Source organism: Heptranchias perlo, chromosome 10 (assembly GCF_035084215.1).
Source record: "Heptranchias perlo isolate sHepPer1 chromosome 10, sHepPer1.hap1, whole genome shotgun sequence".
Lineage (NCBI taxonomy): Eukaryota > Metazoa > Chordata > Chondrichthyes > Hexanchiformes > Hexanchidae > Heptranchias > Heptranchias perlo.
Window position 1 is genome coordinate 7,326,208 of NC_090334.1, and position 9,854 is coordinate 7,336,061.

Here is a 9,854-nt window from a genome sequence, read left to right on the forward strand (position 1 = left end):
AACTCAATACTATGGAAAGCTTAGAGGAGTATACAAAGTGCAGGGGTGAAGTTAAAAAGGAAATATGGAAAGCAAAGAGAGGGCGTGATAAAATATTAGCAGGTAAAATCAAAGAAAACCCAAAGATGTTTTATAAATACATTAAGAGCAAGAGGATAACTAAAGAAAGAGTAGGGCCTATTAGAGACCAAAAAGGTAAACTATGTGTGGAGGCGGAAGATGTGGGTATGGTTCTTAATGAATACTTTGTATTTGACTTCACAAAGGAGGGGGTGCAGGAACAGAGAGACCTGGGGGTGTACACAAACAAATCTTTGGAGGTGGCAGGACAAGTTGAGGAGGAAGAGTGTGAAATATTGGATGGGATAAACATAGTGAGAGAGGAAGTATTAAGGGGTTTAGCATCTTTGAAAGTGGATAAATCACCAGGGCTGGATGAAATGTATCCCAGGCTGTTAAAAGAAACCAGGGAGGAAATAGTGGAGGCTTTAACAATCATTTTCCAAACTTCACTGGATACAGGCGTAGTACCGGAGGATTGGAGGACTGCTAACGTTGTACCATTGTTTAAAAAGGGAGCGAAGGATAGACCGAGTAATTACAGGCCAGTCAGTCTAACATCGGTGGTGGGAAAATTATTGGAATCAATTCTGAGGGACAGGATAAACTGGCACTTAGAAAGGCACAGACTAATCAAGGACAGTCAGCATGGATTTGTTAAAAGGAGATCATGTCTGACTAACTTGATTGAATTTTTCGAGGAGGTGACAAGGAGGATCGATGAGGGTAGCGCAATTGATGTAGTCTACATAGATTTTAGCAAGGCCACATGGCAGATTGGTCAAAAAAGTAAAGGCCCATGGGATCCAAGGGAAAGTGGCAAATTGGATCCAAAATTGGCTCAATGGCAGGAAGCAAAGGGTAATGGTCAACGGGTGTTTTTGCGACTGGAAGGCTATTTCCAGTGGGGTTCCGCAGGGCTCGGTACTAAGTCCTTTGGTTTTTGTGGTATACATTAACAATTTGGACTTAAACGTAGGGGGCATGATTAAGAAATTTGCGGATGACACAAAGATAGGCTGTGTGGTTGATAGTGAGGAGGAAAGCTGTAGACTGCAGGAAGATATCAATGGACTGGTCAGGTGGGCAAAAAAGTGGCAAATGGAATTCAATCCGGAAAAGTGTGAGGTAATAAATTTGGGGAGGGCAAACAAGGCAAGGGAATACACAAAAAATGGGAGGATACTGAAAGGGGTAGAGGAAGTGAGGGACCTTGGAGTGCATGTTCACAGATCCCTGAAGGTAGCAGGACAGGTAGATAAGGTTGTTAGGAAGTCATATGGATTGCTTCTCTTTATTAGCTGAAGCGTAGAATATAAAAGCAGGGATGTTATGCCAGAACTGTATAAAACACTAGTTAGGCCACAGCTTGAGTACTGCGCACAGTTCTGGTCACCACATTACAGGAAAGATGTAATTGCACTGGAAAGGGTGCAAAGGAGATTTACGAGGATGTTGCCAGGACTGGAGAATTTTAGCTATGATGACAGATTGGATAGGCTGGGGTTGTTTTCCTTGGAACAGAGGAGGTTGAGGGGTGATTTAATTGAGGTGTACAAAATTGTGAGGGGCCTAGATAGAGTGGATAGGAAGGACCTATTTCCCTTAGCGGGGGAAGGGGGGTCAAAATCCAGGGGCGTAGATTTAAAGTGATTGGTAGAAGGATTAGAGCGGAAATGCAGAATTTTTTTTCATCCAGAGGGTGGCGGGGGTCTAGAACTCACTGCCTGGGAGGGTGGTAGAGGCAGAAACCCTTAGCTCATTAAAAAGATACCTGGATGTGCACCTGAAGAGCCGTGACCTGCAGGGCTACGGACCAAATGCAGGAAAGTGGGATTAGGCTGGGTGACTCGTTTCTCAGCCGGTGCGGACACGATGGGCCGAATGGCCTCCTTCTGTGCCGTAAATTTTCTATGATTCTATGATTCTTCAACCTCAACTTCACTTTTCTGCTCGATCCCCATATCCCTTGGTTCCCCTAGATCCCAATATACTCAACGACTCAGCATCCACAGCCCTTTTGGGTAGAGAATTCCAAAGATTCACAACCCTCTGAGTGATGAAATTCCTCCTCATCTCAGTCTTAAATGAATTGAGCCTGCAGCTCACCGACCTTGTTTACCATGCTACGTGCATTTACGCATGTGCACTCTAATCCCATCTTAGACTGCCTCACATTTTGCCCCATGTCTGATCCCTCCTATTTCTGAACTATTCTTTACTCTAGTGGTGTTTGACCTTCCCAGTCACATGTGCACCTTGTTTTTGTTTGTAATTTTTAATACCTAAGCTATCAATTTGAATAACGATTTGACTAGCACAGAAAATCAGGATTTTTTAAACTCTTCGCATGTCAAATACACTAGGCAAATATACTAAAACTTGTCTAAAAATGATTGATATTTAATATCGAATTGAGAGGACCTGGCACATAGAAAATTTCAATACCATAGATGAAACTACCTATTTTTTGATGGATCAACAATACTCCTCGAACAGGGTCACATTCAATTATCTATTCTATGGAATATCTTGCTTTGAGACCATGTAAGTTCCATTTAATTAAGTTTTATTCCATGATAAGCATGTGAGTTTTCACATGATTGTCTCCACTTGTTTGTTCAATGAACTGTAAATAATATTAATAATGATGTAACTGAATGATCTCACTGGAGATTTCCCTCCTGTATAAATATGAGGCTCATCTGGATGTATCTTGTAATCAGGCTGAACTGTTGCCTCCAGCACCAATAGAAACCATCACATCTCACAGAATATGCGTGAACCAACAATACTCCATCAGGTAGAAGACATTTACTATCCTGTCCTTGCAGTTGTTGGAGTCCCTGGTAAGCCAATTAACCATTAATGTAAACAGATTTCTTTTGACATTTGTCTCACAATTGCAACTTGAAATGTTTGATAATGTAATCTTGTGACTGAGCTGGTGACTTGTTCCCATGTTACATGGTCTGTTGAGTCTTTTGGTCCCTTTGCTGAGTATTACTGTTAATTCTGGATGAACAGAGAGCTGCACGTGCACAGTATGATACAATAAAGATACGATTGGGACTAGTCTTGCTCCAGTGGCACATCCTGCAACATGTTCCATTAGTTAGACGTTTTCCTGTACCCTTCAGCTTGAATATAATTTGCACTGCAATTTGCTGGAACTGCGAGCTGATAACAGGGCAATGGGGCATCTGGGACCTTAGTGAATGACAGGACCAATGGTGTATCTCCTTAACCGATGTGATTTAAGGATTGAGAAAGAAATAGAGGAATGACAGAGAGGGTGAATTATTACGTTGTTAAAAGGGAACTTATGCTGTTACGTATGAGCCCTGACTTTCTACGGGCGAGTTTAATGGTCAATTAATGTGCAAATCCAACAAATTTTTAAAGATAAAGAGGAGGTTAAAGTCAAAATGCCATTTGTGTAAAGCAAGCAGCAGAATGGCAAAAATCGATGAGCAAGTTATGGAGGTTCGTAACTCATGGCATATCACTTCATCCCCTGAAGTTGCTGCCAAATTTGCATATTAATAAAGGCATGCATCGTGAACTCGCCAATATTTTTTCAGGAAGATTTGGCCCATTATATTTTAAACTTATGTTTCAATTTGTTTTTCTAATTATTGCTCTGAAGTAACGTGTATTAATCGACATAATTGTACAGCTCCAGGGATCAGTCCTAAAGTGAGGATCAGGCTGACCTCCCTCATCTCCTGCTGTGTTTTAGTTTGAGTAATCCTAACTCTTGATATATATTCTGGAACCATAGATTGCTCTATTATATTACCAGTCATATTTTCATATTATTTGAAGTTATAGTTACTATTAATAAGGTCACTAGCAGATCACTTGTAGTATTGTTCGCATGGAGCCGGTGATTTTAGAAGAACAAGGGTGTTACATAAAGTAATGTTAAAAAGCTTTGGGCAGTCCTGGCACCTGGGACCTCCAGCAAAGATGCCTGGGGTCGTTCAGCAATGGCACAGGGCCTCAGTGTCTAGCAGTACTCCTCTTCTAGCAGTCTCCTTTACACTGGGGAGAATAAACCAAGATTGGGTGATCGCTTTGCTGCACACCTCCGGCCTGATGCCAAGCATGACCCTGACCTTCCGGTCAATTGACACTTTAATTCTTTGTCCCACTCTCACTCTCACCTCTCCTACAATGTTCCAATGAAGCTCAACAGAAGCTCGAGGAACAGCACCTCAATTAGGCCTTCCAGGCTCAACAACTTTAGACCATAACCACCGCTCCCATTTTATCGGACAGCAAATGCTGGTAATGGTTCTGCTGTAATCATTTGCTAGACCCATCTCTTGTTTCTTTACTTGTCCCATTATCACCCTCCTTGCCTTGCACCATCGTCCCTTTTGTCATTTAATCACTCCTGCCCTCCACCCTATCAGAAACCTTCCCCTTTGACCTTTCATCCCCCACCCCCCCCCTTTCCCTGGCTCTGTAATTGCTTATAAACTGTTAAATCTCTAACTTCTTCCAGTTCTGAAGAAAGGTCATTGACCTGAAAACGTTAGCTCTTTCTCTCTCCACAGATGCTGCCTGACCTGCTGAGTATTTTCCAGCATTTATTTTATATTTCAGATTTCCAGCTTCTGCAGTATTTTGCTTTTGTTTTAATTATTTATGCAGTTTCTCAGTTTCAAATTTAAAACACCCTTAGAACAGATTTCTTTTTCAACCTTTCAATTGAAGAGAAAGAAATCTGTTCTTAATAAATAATCTTTGTTGACAGTTTGAAAGAAAAGCAAATAAACAGCAGTTTCTGTTAACAGCAGTTTTTGTGACTTGCTTGTGTGGTTTAAACGAGCGTAATACAAAAGTTATTAATATTTTAAATGTGATACCTCCTTGAAATAAAGCTTCAACAATTTAATCTCCAGTTTGTTTGGAAGTCTTTTGAGGGGATAAAATCTCAAATCCTCACAAAATGAGGGGATGCTCCCTTCTGCTCCAACTCAGAAACCCGTTAATAGGTTCTGAGAAATTTTGCAAACTGTTGGGTAAGTCCGCACATGCTCAGACTCCACAGATGTGGTTGGAAGCTTAGCTTTCTGGGCTTAAAATATCCAGTCGAAGCCCAGGCTTTTGAGGCAGGCTGAGGCCTTGAAGTAAAAGGCATTAGAAGGCTCAAAAGACAATTAAAAGGGCAAATTTAATCATGTTAAATCATGTTAAGGGGTTACGGGGAGCGGGCAGGAAATTGGACATGAATTTAGATTTGAGGTTAGGATCAGATCAGCCATGATCTTATTGAATGGCGGAGCAGGCTCGAGGGGCCGATTGCCCTACTCCTGCTCCTATTTCTTATGTTCTTATGTTATTGTGAAATATCTATTGTGTGATTTTTAAAATAAATTTGTTTAAAACCTTATTTTTGGTGTTAGAAATTTCTGTTACTGAGGAAAATATGCTACCAAAGATGGTTCCAGAAAGCATTTTGTGTAATTTGATTGCTTCATCATCAAACCATGATGGTAGAATATTTATATTTAAATAAGGTTTTCCGTTAGAAATGTTTACATCTGGACTCCCAGTCTAATAGTTTAAATAACGATTTTCCATTGTCACATCTTGATATATGTATTTCCAATTATAAAATCATAACACAGAAAGCAAGGTTAATGTATAGAAGACATGCCCACCATACACAAGACCCTTCAGAATTATACTAGTCACTCTCCTGTTGTGTTGAACACAGAAAGTCAATCCAAGTGCTGCCTTCAGGCTAAGCAAGGTTAGCAGGTAGGGGAAAATTGGACAAAGGGAAAGAGAGGGGAAGATGGAATGAGACTGAAGGTTGTAGGGTTAGTTTTGACTGAAACAATCAAATACATTATCGGGACATGATGGTCCTTGTGCTGTTTGAGCCAGGGTAAAATGTTTTTTCTGGAGGGCACAAGCCAATGTTGAATAATGGAGTTCTGGAGTTGTTGGGGTAAATTAATATTCTGGAGTTGTATTTGATAATGTTTGGGGACTAAGTAAAATTTATGCAGAACTTTCCCTCAGGAGATTGGGTTGGATTCAGTGACATGCCGAATGGTGCATAGTCAGTAGAGAGACAAGTAAATGTCATTTTCTGTGCAATACTCTGTTATGTTAAGTATCCCAGAATACTTTTGGATAGCACTGTTGATGATACCTTCCATCACTTTGCAAGTCTTTCTTTTTTTTAACTTTGTACCTCCTATTCTTTAGAGTTTTTTATTTGGTGCTGCTGGATACCCTGCTGTTAGAAGGGGGTTTCCCTCGGAGAGACTACCAAGCTGTGCAAAAGGTGCAACCCTATACTGAAGTGAATAGAGTTTCTCTAAGTTAAGGCTGACCCATCTCAGAAAAGCAGGGGTGGGACCTCTGTTGTGCCTCTACGGTGCAGGTCACCTGCCTTACTTTTGGAAATGACCATTACCCTGGGATTTGAGATTGGGTCATAGGAAGATCAAAGGCATGAACAGAAGTCCTACACACTTCAGCCCCTTCTCCAGGGTCCATTCGGGTTTTAGGCTCTGGTATGAAGCAATACTGAGTAGGCAGAGTGAGGTTTAGCTGTACTGGAGTGGTTCTGTGCTTTGCTAGCACTGGGAATGATCTTGGGCCTTGGCAGAAATTGGGGAGATGGTCCTGGTTCATAGCAGCTCTGCAGTGGAGCTGCTGGGGTTTGGCAACATGGGGAGAGAGCCTCTAGAGGGGGAACCCATGGTTTGGCAAAACTGTGAGAGGGAATCTAATCTTTGGCAAATGGGGAGGGCGAAGGTGAATTGTGGTCTTTGGCTCACTGGTGGACTCCTGGTGTCCATCAGGAATGAGAAGAAGGGATGGAAGGCATTCGCCAAGGTTCCACATAAGAGACTGTTAACAAAAATGAGAGTGCATCAAATTGGAGGCAACCTATTGGCTTGGATAGGGAATTGTTAAGGAGGTAAGAGACAGAGAGTAGAGATAATGGGTTGGTACTCAAATTGGCAGGATGTGAATAGTGGGGTCCCCCAGAGATCTGTATTGGGGTCTCAGCTTTTCAATATGTTTATAAATGACTTGGTTGAAGGAATAGAGAGATGTATATCTATGTTTGCTGACGACACTAAGTTAGGTGGAACAGTAAATAGTGTAGATAGGAGCAGAAAGTTGCAAAGGGACATTGATAGATTCAATGAGTGGGCAAAACTGTGGTGGATGGAGTTCAATGTGGGAAAGTGCGAGGTCATACACTTTGGACCTAAGAAAGATCGATCAGAGTAATTTCTAAATGGTGAGAAGCTAGGAACTGAGGAAGAGCAGAGAGATTTAGGGGTCCAAGTACAGAAATCACTAAAAACTCGTGGACAGGTACAAAAAATAAATAAAATGGCTAATGGAATGTTGGCCTTTATCTCAAGAGGGCTGGAATACAAAGGGGTGGAAGTTATGTTACAGCTGTACAGAGCTCTGGTTAGACCCGATCTGGAGTATTGTGTTCAGTTCTGGGCACCACACCTCAGGAAGGATATATTGGCCATGGAGGGGGTGCAACACAGATTCACCAGAATGATATTGGGGCTAAAAGGGTTAAATTATGGGAACAGGTTGCATAGTCTAGGCTTGTATTCTCTTGACTATCGAAGATTAAGGCGTGATCTATTTGAAGCGTTTAAGATGATTCAAGGATTTGATAGGGTGAACTCTATTTCCTCTGGTGGGAGAGTCCAGAACAAGGAGCATAACCTTAAAATTAGAGCGAGGCCGTTCAGGAGCAATGTCAGGAGGCACTTCTTGACACAAAGGGGAGTGGAAATCTGGAACTCTCTCCCCTAAAAGCTGTTGAGGCTGGGGGTCAATTGTAAATTTCAAAACTAAGATTGATAGATTTTTGTTAGGCAAGGGTATTAAGGGATATGGTACCAAGGCGGGTAGATGGAGTTAAAATACAGATCAACTCTAATCTAATTGAATGGCAGAACAGGCTCGAAGGGCTGAACGGCCTACTTCTGTTCCAATGTTCCTCTATTTAATTCCCTTGCTCCCTAGGATCCCTATCTTTAATTCCCTTGCTCCCTGAGATCCCTATCTGTAATTCCCTTGCTCCCTGGGATCCCTATCTGTAATTCCCTTGCTCCCTGGGATCCCTATCTGTAATTCCCTTGCTCCCTGGGATCGCTATATTTAATTCCTTTGCTCTCTGGGATCTCAATCTGTAATTCCCTTGCTCTCTGGGATGTCTACCTGTAATTCTGTTGCCCTCTGGGATCCCTAGCTGTAATTTCCTTGCTCTCTGGGATGTCTATCTAAAGTGCCCTTGTTTTTTTTTATTTACTCCAGTTAACTCAGTGGCCATTCTGATCCTAACTCGAGGAAAGTGCGGTCTCTCTAAATGTATCACCCACTACCTGGTGGCCATGGCAGTGGCAGATCTACTGGTCGTTTTCACTGACGTGGTACTGTTCTCAGTTATTCCTTTCCATTTCCCAGGTACTTTCCTGGACACCACTGCTGCAGGTTCTCTCTCACTTGTCCTGGTTTCTGCAGCTACAGACATTTCTGTCTGGTTCACTGTCACTTTCACCTTCGATCGATTTGTTGCAATATGTTGCCAGAAACTGCAAACAAAATATTGCACAGAGAAAACTGCAGCTATGGTTATAACGACGGTGAGTGTGCTGTTCTGCTCGAAGAACATTCCTTGGTACTTTGTATATGAACCTGAGGATATAATTGACAATGTGCCCTGGGGGTACACCTTGTCACCGAGCTATTACACTGAAGCTGCATGGATTGCATTTGACTGCCTCGGTATGATTTTAACCCCTTTCCTTCCATTCGTTCTGATTTTACTGCTCAATGCTCTGACTGTCAGACACATTTTAGTGGCGAGCAGAGTCCGCAGGAGACTACTGGGCCAGAGCAATAGTGAGACTCACAATGACCAACAGATGGAGAATCGAAGGAAATCCATCATTTTACTCTTCACTATATCTGGCAGTTTTATACTGTTATGGACGACAAGCGTTCTATATTTCCTTTATTGGCGAATTACAAACATTTATGATTACACAGGTCCCCATGATCCTGCGTATATCACTGAACAAACTGGCTACATGCTTCAGCTTTTGAGCTCCTGCACCAACACCTGTATTTATGCAGTGACCCAGACAAAATTCAGAGAGCAGTTGAAGAATGCAGTGAAATACCCATTCACTGCAATTGTTAAATTAGTTAAATGATTAAAGCAGCTCACCTTAAACCAGAACTACCTTTCTAGCATTGCAACTCAGTCTCCTCTTATTTACCGTCCTCCTCCCTCTCTACATGAATCTGCAACAGGTGATCACTGACTCTGATTACAGTGCTTCTTTACCATCCGATTTACTCTCCCCACGATTCTGTAACAGATCACTGCATCTATTTTGATTCATCTGTTGGTTGATTATTGAATTGAACAATATCTGACTAAAGTAATTGTGTGAGAAACATCTGTATTGTCCGGCTAAATGGTCTGAAGTAGAATTCTTATACTGAATCTTTTGCTACAATTATGATTTATATATATATGATTATGTATTATAATAAAGACTGAACAATCCCTGTCATGCGATTATCCTTTTATTGCTCGTGGGCTTTCTTTGAAAGACTGAGTGGTGAAAAATACTGTGGCCCCTGAAATTCCGCAGGAGTTCTCCCGTTAACATCGACGGGAGGTCAGCAGACATCTAGAGAAATGATCTACTTGGCTGAGCATGGCCACTTATGCCACTACTCGGGTGGTTCTCCAAAGTTACAGCGGAAAA

The 9,854-nt window shown here is 41.8% G+C and overlaps 1 pseudogene; it reads left to right on the forward strand.

Annotated features, from left to right (window-relative positions):
* Positions 1-2,836: 2,836 nt before the first annotated feature.
* Positions 2,837-9,401, forward strand: LOC137326724 (probable G-protein coupled receptor 139; annotated as a pseudogene).
* The last annotated feature ends 453 nt before the right edge of the window (positions 9,402-9,854 follow it).